This window comes from Balaenoptera musculus, chromosome 17 (assembly GCF_009873245.2).
Source record: "Balaenoptera musculus isolate JJ_BM4_2016_0621 chromosome 17, mBalMus1.pri.v3, whole genome shotgun sequence".
NCBI classification, from domain to species: domain Eukaryota; kingdom Metazoa; phylum Chordata; class Mammalia; order Artiodactyla; family Balaenopteridae; genus Balaenoptera; species Balaenoptera musculus.
This window is the reverse complement of record NC_045801.1, coordinates 48,381,659-48,397,083: the sequence shown is the minus strand read 5'-3', so window position 1 is coordinate 48,397,083 and position 15,425 is coordinate 48,381,659.

Sequence of the window (15,425 nt, the reverse complement as noted above, 5' to 3'; positions counted from 1 at the left end):
TAACAATCTGATCATAGAGCTCTGGACTGGGCCTCTACATAGATGATCCCGTTTCTTGGGAGAGCAGACAATGTGCGCTCTCAGAAGGCATTCACCCCTCCAAGAGGAACAAGGTAGGAACTGAGCTCAGTATCATGAGTTCAGAAAAAGGGCCAGGAATGGGGTAGCAATTCAGGGTCCTCTTGGAAGGAATCATCAGAGGAGAGAAGAAACATTCTCCTTAATGATGAATTAATTCTTTTGTGTCAAATAATGACAAAAAATGCTAAACAATTAATATGTAGTATCAGTAAATGGTATTATAGGAGGATGCACAAAATACCATGTTAGTACAGAGCATCTATTCTTAATCTGGGAGTGAAAGAAGTAAGGATATAATGACAAAGTATTTAACTGTATTATAATTATCTAAAAAATTAAATAAATATTTTATGTCAGGCCTATGTTATAGATGAAGAAATTAAAGCCCAGAGAGTGTAATTTTCCCAAGTCTCAAGCATGTAATGAGTGGTAGAATCAGTATTCAAATTCAGATTGGTCTGATTTCAAAAACCTATGCCTTTAGGCTACCTATATGCTTTCTTAATGCCAAAGAAAATCACCTTTTAAGGTTGATAATTTATAAAAAGTTGTGTTCAAAATATTTTTAATGATAAATTGGGGAACAAAATTTTTAATGTTTAATTGCTTCCATATTTAGAGCAAATACTGAGAATGTATCAAAATAAAAGCGATTGGATTAAAATGAAGATTATTTCAAGAAAAGGGAATAGAGTGATTGCAAACACTTTGTGTCCACTAATTATTGTATAAAAATTCACATAAAACATTTTTAACTCTTGAATATTTTTGTCTTATTCAATTTATTTATCACCTATGTAGAATAGAATAAGAATAATAAGTGATATCTGTCCAATTATTCTAAAATAACTAAAATTTATAAACATTCCTGTTTGTAGTTATTTATTACATTAACTTAACTAAGCCCATCACTGATTCACATCCTAAAAATGCCAAACATGGAAAATTATCCAGAAAAAAAATGCTAAAGACATTAACTATAGGATTAAATACTGCTTTGAAAAAGGTAACAGTTATTATGAAATACTAGGGATAAATTTTCGAAAATATGTGAGAAACTTAAACACAGAATAAGGCAAAATGTTCCTGAGATAGAGAAGACTTAACTAAAAAGAAAGTTAGTATATGGTACCCATGGGTTTAAAAACTCAACATTGTCAAAATATTAATTCTCCCCAAATTTATCAATAGATTAAATACCATCCCAGTCAACATTCCAGCAATTTAGTTATTGTAATATTTGGTAAGTTGATTCTAAAATTATATGAAAGTGTAAAGCATCTAGGATAGCCAGTGCAACTTTGAAAGAGAATAACAAAGGGAACTGACAATAACCTCAATTACTATAAAGCTACATTAATCAAGACCATGTTGTATTGCCCTCAAGATAGACAAATGGAGCAATAGTATAAAACAGATAATCCACAAATAACCTCATATGTATGGACAACTAATCTTGACAAATGTGCAAAGGCAATACAAGACATAAAGGATAGTCTTTCCAACATACAGCGTTAAAAAAAAAAAAAAGGATACCCATATGCCAAGAATAAATAAATGGGAATGAATACTCACCACCAAGTACAAAATTTAATTTGAAATGGATACTAGACCTAAATATAAAACCTAAACTATAAAAATGGCTAAGAGAAAATCTTTGTAACTTTAGGTTAGTAAAGAATTATTATATACAACACAAAAAGCCCAATTAATTAAAGAACAAATAGATAAATTGAGTTTCATAAAAATTAAAATTCCCTCCTCTCCAAAAGACACTATAAAAAGAATAAAAAGATATGTCAAAGTCTTCTGTGGAGAAGATTTGCAAAACATGTATCTGACAAACACAGTATCTAGAACTCTCAAAACTCAACATTAAGAAAATACATAATCAAATTTCAATATGGGTGAAATATTTGAACAGATACTTCAACAAAGAAAGTACAGTTGATTCTCATTATAAAGTCACAGTGAACACTGAATTAGAGAATACTGAATCATTGTTTCTAGGGGAACTGTATAGATAAATTGACGATAGATAGATGTAGATGTAGATATATACACCTAACACAGATTAAAGGTTAAATACTAAAAACAATTCATCCTGATATGTTCTATTTTCTTTATTTTATAAAAGAGAAAAGATTCAGTTGTGTGAAATGACTTGCCTGAGGTCACCACACTAACAGACACGATAGTTGGGATTAAAACCCCATTCAAGTGGCTCTGGGGATCTTCTTGCACTACACTGCACTGTCACCTATTATTCCCATCCTCTGGTCATTCCTATATTGGAGTTGAAAGGAGACAGCAGAGGATAGTTTCCATTTTCCACCTTAGCTGGGATTTAGTGCAAGCACACTTGTGACAATTCAAAACCTTTTGCCACTTTTCTTATGGCCCTAAATGTCTACTAAAGTGTCCCAAGTACTGACTTTTTGGATTCCAAATAAATTTTAACAAACAGGTGAATTCACATATCTGGAATCCATTAATAATGAGGATAATAGGGATGACAAATAAGTACAATAAAACATCCTTAGCATTATTTGTTATTAGGTATATGCAAACTAAAACCATAATAAAATATCACTTTATACCTATTAGAATGGTCAAAATTAAAAAGACTGGCAAGAATATATAATGGAGTAAAGACAGTCTCTTCAATAATGGTCCTGGGAAAACTGAACAGCTACATGTAAAACAATGAAATTAGAACATTCTTTAACAGCATACACTAAAATAAACTCAAAATAGATCAAAGACCTAAAGGTAAGACCAGACACTATAAAAATCTTAGAGGAAAACATAGGCAGAACACTCTTTGACATAAGTTGCAGCAAGATCTTTTTCAATCCACCTCCTAAAGTAATGAAAATAAAAACAAAAATAAACAAACAGGACCTAATTAAACTTAAAAGCTTTTGCACAGCAAGAGAAACCATAAACAAAATGAAAAGGCAACCCACAGAATGGGAGAAAATATCTGCAAACGAAGCAACCAATCAGGGGTTAATCTCCAAAATATAGGAACAGCTAACGCAGCTCTATGTCAAAAAAACAAACAACCCAATCAAAAAATGGGCAGCAGTTCTAAATAGATATTTCTCCAAAGAAAACATACAGATGGCCAAAAAGTACATGAAAATATGCTTTAGATCATTAATTATCAGAGAAATCCAAACTGCAATGTAGTAACACATCACACCAGTCAGAATGGCCATCATCAAGAAGTCTACAAAAAATAAATGCTGGAGAGGGTGTGTAGAAAAAAGCTCCCTCCTACATTGTTGGTGGGAATGTAAATTTGTACAACCACTATGGAGGTTCCTTAAAAAACTAAAAATATAACTACCATATGATCCAGCAATCCCACTCCTGAGCATATATCTGGAGATAACCATAATTCGAAAAGATGCATGCACCCCAATGTACAGCACTATTTACAATAGCCAGGACATGGAAGCCACCTAAATGTCCATCAACAGAGGAATGGATAAAGTGTGATACATATATACAATGGAACATTACTCAACCACGAAAATGAAGGAAATAATGTCATTTACAGCAACATGGATGGACATCAATATTATCATACTAAGTGAAGTCAGACAAAGACAAATATCATATGATATCACTCATAAGTGGCATCTAATTTTTAAAAAATGGTATAAATGAACTTATTTACAAAACAGAAACAGACACACAAATTTCAAAAACAAATTTATGGTTACCAAAGGGGAAATGTGGAGGAGGGGGAGGGATAAATTAGGAGCTTGGGATTAACATACACACACTACTATATATAAAATGGATAACCAACAAGGACCTACTGTATAGCACAGGGAATTCTACTCAATATTTTGTAATAACCTATATGGGAAAAGAATCTGAAAAAGAATAAATATATGTATATGTATAACTGAATCACTATGCTGTACACCTGAAACTAACAGAGCATTATAAATCAACTATACTCCCATAAAATTTAAAAATAAACAAGTAATTATATTTATTTATAAAATAAACAAATATTATATCAAGTGTTAGTGAGAATGTACGGGAACTTGAACTCACATGCACCACTAGTGTAAATGAAAAATGGCACAACCACTTTGGAAAATAATTTGATATGTTTCAAAATATTAAACTTACACCTCCGGTGGGATGAATTGGGAGATTGGGATCGACATATATACACTGATATGTGTAGAATAGATTACTGATAAGAACCTGCTGTATAAAAATTAATAAAATTCAAAAAAAGAAAAAACAAAACATACAAACAAAAAAAAAAACATACACCTCATCTATGATCCAGCCAACCCAGTCTTTATTACCCAAAGGAAATTAAAACATATGTTTATACACATATTTGTACATGGATGTTCATAGCAGCTTTATTTGTAATAACTCCAAACTGGAAACAACCCAGATGTTCATCAATGAATGAAAGTGAAAACAAACTGTGCATTATCAATGGGATAATCAATAATTTTTTAAAAAAGGAAATACATTTATAGATACATGCAGTACCATGGAATGGATCTCAAAATAATCATGCTAAGTATAAGAAGCAAGACAAAAAAGAAGATTGCATACTGTATGATTCAATTTACATAAAATTCCAGAAAATACAAAGTAATATATAGCGACAGTCTGCAGATCAACGGTTGCTTTGGGGTGGCAAGGGGAGTGGAATAGAAGGTAGGAATTACAAAGGGGCACAAGGAATCTTTGGGGATGATGGATACGTTCAGTATGTTGTTTTGAGCATGGTTTCATGGGCATATACATATGTCAAAACTCATTAAATTGTGCATTTGAAATATGTGAAGTTTATTGTATGTCAATTAATTCTTAATAAATCTGTATAGAAATTCTGCTTTTGAAAAGTTCATTTTATTTTTGTATCTTTAGAAAGTTTTGAGAAAGCTTTAAAGCAGCAAGAGTAATGTCTCAGGTAAGGTTGTTCAGGAAACAAATGCTGTGAGGGGATTTGGGTGCAAGAATGTGTTAGAGAGTACTCTAGAGAAAAAACATCTGGGAAGGAGTGAAAAATTAGGAAAATGGAAGCTTTGGAGTTGTCCCAAATCAAAGCAAGGGGTCTGTGCCTTTGCACTCCTGCTTCAACCAGCCATTGGATTCTGGCTTTCTCCAGCAAGGGAGAACTTTCAGTGTAGCAAGCCAAAGGAATTTCCTGGGAGAGATTTAGCTGTGAACCATCTGTATACAATAGGCATAGCAACTTGGGAAATGGGTGCCTGAATCTGGGCAGTACAACACAACATCCGCCAAGCTAAATTTATCATCTTCCTCCTCGTCCTCTACTACCTATTATAATTACCCTCATCCTCAGAAATGTTCTCAAATGTTTGGGACTTTTTTCTGCTCCTATTACTCAACTACTCCTCCTGACCTTCAGGGTCAATTACCCTTACCACAATTGTGACTCCTTTCCTTCCTACTAATCTTTGCCATGAGGAACTCAGAGTAATTGGGTAGCAGTCACAGGTTAAAATTTAATGGGAATCTAGATATGTTCACTGCTAGAGGGATCCCGATCTGAGAAGCAGTCTCAAATTCTGGAGTTGTAAGACCAGGATGTATAAATTTCTCCAAGTGGATCATGGGGAACATAGCCACTCATACTTCAACCCCTTGGTTCCTGGGTCAGTGTATTTTACCTACTGGAGACACAGCATCATATAATGATTATTGATTTAATATATATACTATGTCTTGCAGGATGATGTCTCATTTCTGCAGGATATTTTCTCCAAGCTAGCTCCTTAGCTCTGCTTTCAACAAGGCTGTTCCATCATTCTGTCAGATGAGAAGCTGTGACTATACAACAAATAATCTGAAAGTCCTTGTTAAAAGTGTTGTCTGAGGCTGTGTGCAAGAAAGGCACACTTGTGACCAAAATATATCAATTTTGATAAAAAATAAATCAATTTCATATATCCAAGTTGGAAGTTGGCTAGCTGACTTTCTTGAAGGTTGGGGCTGTATCAGGTGCCCAACCTGGGTGTTTGTTGTATATGTGTCAGGTCGTATAGTTGGCAGTGGCAATAGCCTTAATTTGTTCCACGCATAGCCTCTATCTCTTTTACTATGGCTTCCCTGATCAGAAACCTATTGTGCTGGCACCAGGTATGGTTGAAGATAGAGTCTGACTGATATCAGCTAGCCACATCATATTCTTTATTTATTGGTTAGGGCCTATTTTGTGATATATTGTTTCTGGTGATATTGACTCTTTGTTCTCACCCCCATAGCCCGTCCACATGCCTCCTCTTCAAATTTCTTTGTCACTGATCTTTCAATATTTTTTTCCAGGTCTCTGAACAACAGCTTAGTCATTCTCCATGGCTCATACATATTCTTAACATGAGCTATTTCTCTTTTCATACAAAATGAGTGACCAGGTACACCACCTGAAGATCTTCACATTGGGAGAATTTCTCCTCATTACTGCCTTTCAAGGCCATACCTGAGCAGGGCTATAAGGCAGCAGCAGTTCATCTTCAGCTCACATCCATACACCAAGCTAACCAAGTCCTGAATCAAGTTTGGACTTTTTCCTGTTCCATCAGCTGATCTTAAGGAAACCAGTGTAAGCTGAGAGAGTGGTACATCCAACCAAGTGGTAAATGACAGTGGAGTTGAGCTACTTGCTCATGCAACTTACATGCACTCTCTGGCCCTCTTATGCCCATCCCAGATGTATTACTTCACTTCTAGCTTGTGAATTTTACTACTGCTATTCCTCCTCTCCTGACCCTGCTCCTCACTCATACACCCTTATGAAATGATTAGTCTGAGATAATTCAGCTCATAATGGACTGTTCCAACAACACTGTCATTTGATGTCCTTTAGTCATGTGTATCATATCTACCAAGGCACTTTTTCTTTGAATGGTGTTGAATTTGCTGCTGTCCATGGCATGGCACAGCTCCAGAATTCTAGGGTCTATACTGTAATTCTCCCAGTTGAATGTGACATAAAATTCACATGGCGTATTTTCCCACCAGAGTTACCCCTAATAATATAGGGTTTGCCAGAGAGCATGATGCAAATGTCAGGGTTGTTGACATCACAGCCTGGACTTATTTCAGAGTCCTTTCTTCTTCTACTCTCACTTAAAGACTGTAGCTTTCCTTGTTCCTCCATAATATGTTAAAGCATATTCCCAATTATGATATTACATTATCCCCCCTTATACTGCCTTCTTACTAGTGGAAGTTGTGAGATGCAATCATTTATACTTTACATTGGAAGGATGTTTCAGCATTCTTCAAATCATTCAACCCCTAAAACTTCCACTGATGTGTCAAGCCTATGAATTTTCATAGAATTTATCTCACACTCACTGGATCTCAGATGTCACAATATAACTGTCACTTCTTTTAATCTGATCCCAAAATGATATTCTGGGGAAACTGGATGGTACAAGTCCCTTTTGACTATATTATGGCAGAGAGCAGAAGAGTTAACACATTCTCTTGAGTAAGACCATAAATACTGTTGCCTGTCCCATAAGAATATGAACTCTTTTCTGGGATAGGAATGGAAAAAAAAATCATTCTGTAAATCAATGAGCCCAAAACTTTGACAAACACAGTCAGTATGTAGATTTTTCCTTTGGTATAGACTTCACATCTATCATCAGATTATCAAATTTCCCAAAATGTTAAGAATCACTCTTCTGAGAAAATTACCCTTATATTTTTCATTACCATTAAGTGTTATTAAAGTTTCAAAATCTTTTTGACATTCTAAAGAACAACAACAACAACAATAGAAGAACATCAGGCAAGGCAGATCATAGGGCAAAAAACCTTAAACATATTTATACACATACAGTTTTAACTTTCTCCCCATTCTCTCCTGGTGGTATTCTATTTGCCTAGCCTCTGCTGATTATCAGTATCCTTTTGTAAGCTAATCTTGTAATCATCTTTAAATGCTAGTATCACATGCTCTGATATCATAGTAAGCTTCTCCAAGCCAAAGCTTGCAACAGTCAATAACTTTCTGATGACACACAAATATACATTTACTCAGCAGCCTTATTTCCAATGAGCTCCTGAAATACATAACTAACTGCTTATTAAACATTTTACTTGAATATTCCACATTACATTCAATTGAACTTATCATCTTATCACCCCATTCCCCTTCACTGCTCCCCAAACATTTCTCTTCTGTTATCTCCAATCACAGTAGACAGTAATACTAGTGAAAAAATTGTCTAACTTAGGATAAAATTTATCCTAGATGCCTCTTTATAGCTGATTCCCCACATCCAATCAGTGTAAACCCTGAACATTCCATCTTTCTAAAATATGTTAATTATATACTTCGACATTTCACTAACAATGACGTAAGACCAGTATTCATTAGTATCTCCTGAATCATAAAAATCTCTCCTAATTTTCCTCCAGTATGCCCTCTCCTCCAACTATCCTCCAAACTGCTCCTACAGTGATATTTCTAGAATGCAAATGCATCAGTCTCCTTCAAAAATACATAAATGTTAGGAATTTCCCTGGCAGCCCAGTGGTTAAGACTCTGCCCTTCCACTGCAGGGGACGCGGGTTTGATCCCTGGTTGAGAAACTAAGATCAAACATGCCGTGGGGTGCAGCCCCCCCCACCAAAATACACAAATGTTAGTATAAAATTCAAACACCTACCTAGATATATAAGCCCTTCATAATCATATCAGTATATTTCTTGCTGCTTCCCCTTATTTATTCTTCACTACAGCTTAACAAAAATAAATGGAGTTTCCTGAGTTGGCATCGCAGGCTTATGCATTGAAACCTTTGCACAGCATTTTATCTCTTTCTGACCCTATACTGAGCCCCACAGCATCCTCTTCTGGCAAACCATTCCCAATGTAACAATATGATTTTATCCGCCCCCAACCCCCACAGGGAACCCTCAATACCTACCTCTATAGTGCTTAACGCAAAGTACTGTTATTATTACTTTCTTCATTCTTCAATAAATGGCAAAACAAGTCATCTCTTATACTAGCCTTTGTGTAAAAAGAACCTAGTACAATGCCAATAAATAATCTCTCTCAACAAAATTTTAACAGAAGAATGTAAATCTGACCTCCCTCAAATATCAGAAAAATTCTTTTAGAACACATCTTTCTGCCAAGACTCACTAAGCTAAAATGTAAAGAGAAATATAATAGAGTAAGACCAATTACAGTAAATCTGATCACTGAATTTTTAAAGACTTTTTTTTAGAGACGTTTTTGTTTTACAACAAAATTGAGAGGGAGGTACAGAGGATTCCCACATACACATTGTCCTCACACGTGCATAGCCTCCCTTATTATCGACATCGCTCACCAGAATGTTACATATTTTACCCAAAGTCTGTGGTTTACCTTAGTGTTCACTCCTGGAGTTGTGCATTCTATGGAGTTGGACAAATATGTAATGACATATACCCATCATTATAATATTATGCAGCGTATATTCACTGCCCTAAAACTCCTCTGTGCGCTGCCTATTCATCTCTCCCTCCTCCTCCCACTTCTGGAAACCACTGATTTTTTAATTGTCTCCATAGTTTTACCTTTTCCATAATGTCATATAATTGGAATCATACAATATGTAGACTTTTCAGATTGGATTCTTTCACTTAGCAATATGCATTTATGTTTCTTTCATGGCTCCTCATGGTTTGATAACTCACTTCTTTTTAGTATTGAACAATATTCCATTGTGTGGATATACCATGATCATTAAATTTTTATTATGTGTTCTCTACAGTTTCACATTCTTTCTTATTCCAGCATCTTGTGAAACTATTATATGTAATGCCTACTATATTTTTGTGAAAAGCAACTGAGCAGCATACTCTCTTCTTCTAGTAAATTTACTATTATTTTTCCAAACAGATATTAAAGATTGAATAATACACAGTGGAGTATCTTCTAGAAATTTTCTAGCATAGTAATATTTTAATAGTAATATTTAATAAAACATAGTAATATTTTAATAAAAAATAAATAAGTTCTATTCTCCTTTTCTTTCAAAAGAATATCTTTCCTTAGTTATAAATTATAACATAAAAATAAAAAGCCAAAGTAATTTTAAAACATAGTGCACTGTTTTATTTTCTTCTATGTATATCCTAATCTATAGGTATACCACAGAAGACATGATTTTATGTGTGACTTATTTATATATCTTACACTCATGCATTCAAATTTGAGGCAAGTATAAATTAACCTGAAAAACTACAAAAGACAAGAAATTTATTTATAGTGTTAGAAAATCGTTTCCTTTTCTTCTAACTTTTTTTCACAATTCATCAGTGCCACAAACCTTTCTAGATCTTATATCAGAACAAAGTCTCTGCTCATATAGAAATTTTTATATTATCAAATTATGATAAAAAGTAATGATGGGAGAAAATAAGGTTAAAGGGAGAAAAAATGATGGAACATGTTATGTAACTTTCCATAAGGAAGACTATCTAATAATATACAATTGACTAATAGAGGTGACCTGAAGTGAGTGATGTGGCCATCTGGTATAAAGTAATACAAAAAGAATACACAGCAATGTAAAATCCTGTGGACAAGCTTGATATGTTTAAGGAAACGCTAGAGAGACAGTGTGGCTAGAGTGGAGTAAACAAATAAGACAGTGGTCAAATATGAGATCAGTTTGGTGACTGAGGGTAAAATTACTTAGGACTTTGTGGGTCATTATTAGGACCTTGGCTTTTAATTTCAGTGAGATGAGAAGCCCTTGGCATAGTATGATTTAAAGTTAAATCATCATCTTGATAGTTCTATAGATAAAAGACTGTAAGAAGAGCAAGAGCAAGGATGGAAACAGAAGACCAGTTAGGAGACAATTGTAATAATCCATGTGAGAGATGACAGTGGCAGTGGAAGTGTTGAGAATCAGTCCTGATAAGCTAGCAGTCTGGATGTAGAGTCTGAAAGAAAGCGGAGCATCAAAGTTTGAGCAACTAAAGGAATGGAATTTCAACTTACAGAAATGGGAGAATTCTAGGCAAGAACAGGTTTTCAGGCATAGAAATCAGTGGGGGCTTTTAAGCATGTTGGTTTGAGATGATTATTAGATATCTAAGTTGCTGGGCAGGTAAATGAGTTATAGGAGGGGACTAACCTGAAAATATGGCAGTTGTGGCAGATATTGTTGACTCCTGTTCACATCCTCTCAGCACCAATCATTTTCACTTGTGTTTTTTCAGCAAATCAAAACCACAGTGAGGTATCACCTCACACAGGTCAGATAGCCATCATCAAAAATCTACAAATAATAAATGCTAGAGAGGGTGTGGAGAAAGTGGAACCCTTCTACGCTGTTAGGGAATGTAAATTGGCGCAGCCACTATGGAACCAGCTTGTAGGTTCTTTAAAAAACTAAAAATAGAGTTACCATATGATCCAGCAATCCCACTCCTGAGTATATATTTGGAAAAAAATGAAAAATCTAATTTAAAAGGATACATGCACCCCATTGTTCGTAGCAGCACTATTTACAATAGCCAAGACATGGAAGCAACCCAAGTGCTCATCAACAGACTATTGGCTTAAGAAGATTTGCTGTACATATACAGTGGACTATTACTCAGCCATAAAAAAATAATGAAATATTGCCATTTGCAGCAACATAGATGGACCTAGAGAATGTTATACATATTGAAGTAAGTCAGATAGAGAAAGATAAATACTATATCAGTTATGTGTGGAATCTAAAAATAATGCAAATGAATCTATATACAAAATAGAAACAGACTCACAGACTTGGAAAACAAATTTATGGTTACCAAAGGGGAGAGGGAGGGAGAGAGGGACAAATTAGGAGTATGGGATTAACAGATACAAAGTACTATACATAAAACAGATAAGCGACAAGAATTTACTCTATAGCACAAGAAATTATATTCAATATCTTGTAATAACCTATAACGGAATATAATCTGAAAAAATATATAAATTAATCACTTTGCTGTACCCCTGAATCTAACACAATTTTGTAAATCTGTTATACTTCAATTAAAAAAAAAAAAAGATTGTCAAATTCCACTACTCTGGAAAGATAGTGATGACTACAAAGTAATTATAGGATTGGGCAGCAGAATAAGGTGGGAATTAATAAAGTCCACCTCTCAATAGGTAAAAATTCAAATGAAAACTCAAAGTCTCTTTGCTACTGAGTTTTTGTGTCAAATGTCAGAACAGACATCTTTCCTGATAACATCATATTTTTATCTCCCAAAAGTCCTTCTTGCATAAAAATCTTTGATACGGTTAACAATCCAACTACCTGTCAATAAGTAAAGGAGGGAAAATGATAATTCAAAGGGTGTGATTGATAAAGCAATGTCTTTGAGAAAATAAGAGGAATGGAATCAAAAGAATATTTTATTTGTTGTTTTGTCAGTTGTGGACTTTTATTTGTTTGTGGAGAAGAGACTTTATACATCACTTAAGCACAAATGTATTGTATAGGATTTAATATAATTTATATCAATATAATTTAATATTCTTAATAAAGTAGCCTCCATGTTAGATTGCCACTGTAATTTACACTCAAATGAATGTGATTTATTTTACCAGGAAAGACACAATATTTTCAGTTTCTTTCAACAAAACGGCACATCGCAACTGAATTTAACAATAAAGGAAACAAGAAAGGCTTATATAACTGAGAAGTTTATAAACATGATTGATTTCTTGTGAAATTTATTCTTGTGGTTCAAACAAAGTGAACAGGAACTATTTCTCACCTCACTTCTCTTTGTTGGCTCATTCTTGGGAAGCTGCCCCTTGTGGTCCCAAAATGGGCACCAGGTTAAAGTTTCTTATTCACATCCAATGGGTACAAAAATCCCATATCCAAGCATTTTCAGCTAAAGTCCTGAGGTTAATCCTGACTGAGCTGTCCATCTCAGAACTAATTCATATTCCACACAGCATTTATTGAATTAGACCAATCAGAATTCATCAAATCTAAGATCAAGTATAAGATGTGGTGCTACTACACAAACAGAAATAATAGTACTGCTACTAAGAGGATAGGTCAATTAATACTCAGTATATATCCATTCAGGACCCACAGTGAACATCAGAAAGATCACATTAGTTACAAAACAACCTGTGAAGACATAATTATGTTCCACTCTGCACCTGACAGAGAAGCAAATGGAAAAGGAATAAGGTCCCAATGACATCTGTTTGAACAGGTTCACTAGTCGGGATGCTGAAAGTGACTGTCTCACTCAAGCCACATATAAAAAGAATGAAATGGAGACTATATATATATATATATATATATATATATATATATATATATATATATATATATGCCAAACCTTGAGAATATACATATATATGAGAGAGAGAGAGAGAGGCCACTCAGTTGAGTGATTATCTCAACCATCAGAAGAAAAAAGAGGATAAGATGAAGAAAAACCCTAAGATGAATCACTATCTCCAACTAGATTGAGAACATCTGGAAAAATTTTAACTCTACTTATTAAACAAATATTTCTTGAGCATCCATGTTTATGTACTAAGCATTAGTAATGCCCCAAAGAATAAAGCAGGACATATCCTGCTTACTAGGGGCATACACACTATGAGAAGACGGATATAAAATAAAAAGATATACACGCTGATTAGTGAATTAATTAGACAACAAATAAAACACAGATAGTATCAAGATAATGTGAATGCTATGCTGAGAAACAAAACTGGGTGATGTGGTGGAGTTACTGATGGTTTCTGTAGATTGGTAGTCAGATAAGAGCTCTCTGAGCTATAAAATTTAGGCAAAGTTTTAAATGACAAGAATGAGTCAGTCCATTCAAATATCAGGAGGAAAACCAGATTCCCAAGGAAGAGATTGTTCAAAGAACCTAAACTTTGATGTTTCTAGAGCAGAAAGAAGAACACTGACTACACTGTCCTGAAAGAGTGGAGAATTGTATTACACAAAGTTGAGAACAATAGCAGGGGGCAGACCATATAAGGCTTTATAACCCGAATAAGGAGTTAAAATTTAATTCTGAGTGTAATGATAAGCATAAGCTTAAGGAGGAGAATGACAGATTTAATTACAATCTTAGAAAGTCATTCAGGGTATTGTGTGAAAATTGCATAATATAAAGGTAGTGTGGAAGCAAGAGGACTAAAGCAAACTATTGTTTTAGCCCACATAAAACATGATCATGGCTTAGATGTAAGTAAAAAGATTGATGGAAGAAGCAGGAGCATTTGGCATAGGTTTTTGAGGTAGACTCAATAGAACCCGTTGATTGTTTTGATAAAGAGAATAGGTTAAATAGAGGAATCAGAGTTAACTTTTAGATTATTTGCCTGAAATAATGAGAGTAAGGGATCATTCACTTGGTACAGGAAAGAATGAAGGTAGCATGCAATCATGTGACAATGTTCAGTAGGAAGTTAAACATTAATCTGGTGTACAAGGAAAGATCATGAATGGAAATATAGATTTTGGAGTCATAAGTACATAAAAGGATATTCAAAGACATAGAAATGAATTACTTGATCCAATGATGAATGAATCCAAACCTTGAGAATATATGTGTATTCTTTTCTCATATATATAAGAAGAGACAATAGAATAAAGATTAAATAAAGGAAGAGAGATCACCAAAAAGCCTAGAAAAAGGGATTAGATCATAAAAGCCAAGATAAGAAATTCTTTCAAGGAGGAACTGGTTCGTTGAGTCAAATACTGATAAAAGAAGGACAGATAAATAAATTGACCATTGGATTTAGCAACATGGATATCATGACATTGACAAGTGTTGTCCCAGTGGTGTGATGGAGCAGAAGCCAGAATGGAATAGGCTGAAGAGAGAATATGAAGTAATTAAGTGGATGCAGTGACTACAGTAACTCCACTGTAGAAAGACTGGATATCAAAAGAGGTTTATTTAAGAATGGAGATGCTAGACCATGTAAGTATACTGGTGAAAATTAACTTGAAAAAAATTATTGGAGAACTCATTAGCTACAAGATATGCAATTTCTTCCATCATCATTCATACCTTTGGATTAATATAACGTATAGAATGTAGTCTAGGATGCTTTTTTAAAATGTAGATAACTATGGAAGCTGTGCATCTAATCTAATGTAAACAAAATACACATAATATTTTTTCAGATTATTTAACTCATTTTTAGCTTCTCAGAATCCGGGTGTCATGGCACATAAGTTTTATTTAGAAGGAAGAAAATAGTGAGTAAAGATAGTAAAAGAAAGGAGACGGACACAGACAGGAAAAGAGGGAATGTAAAACAT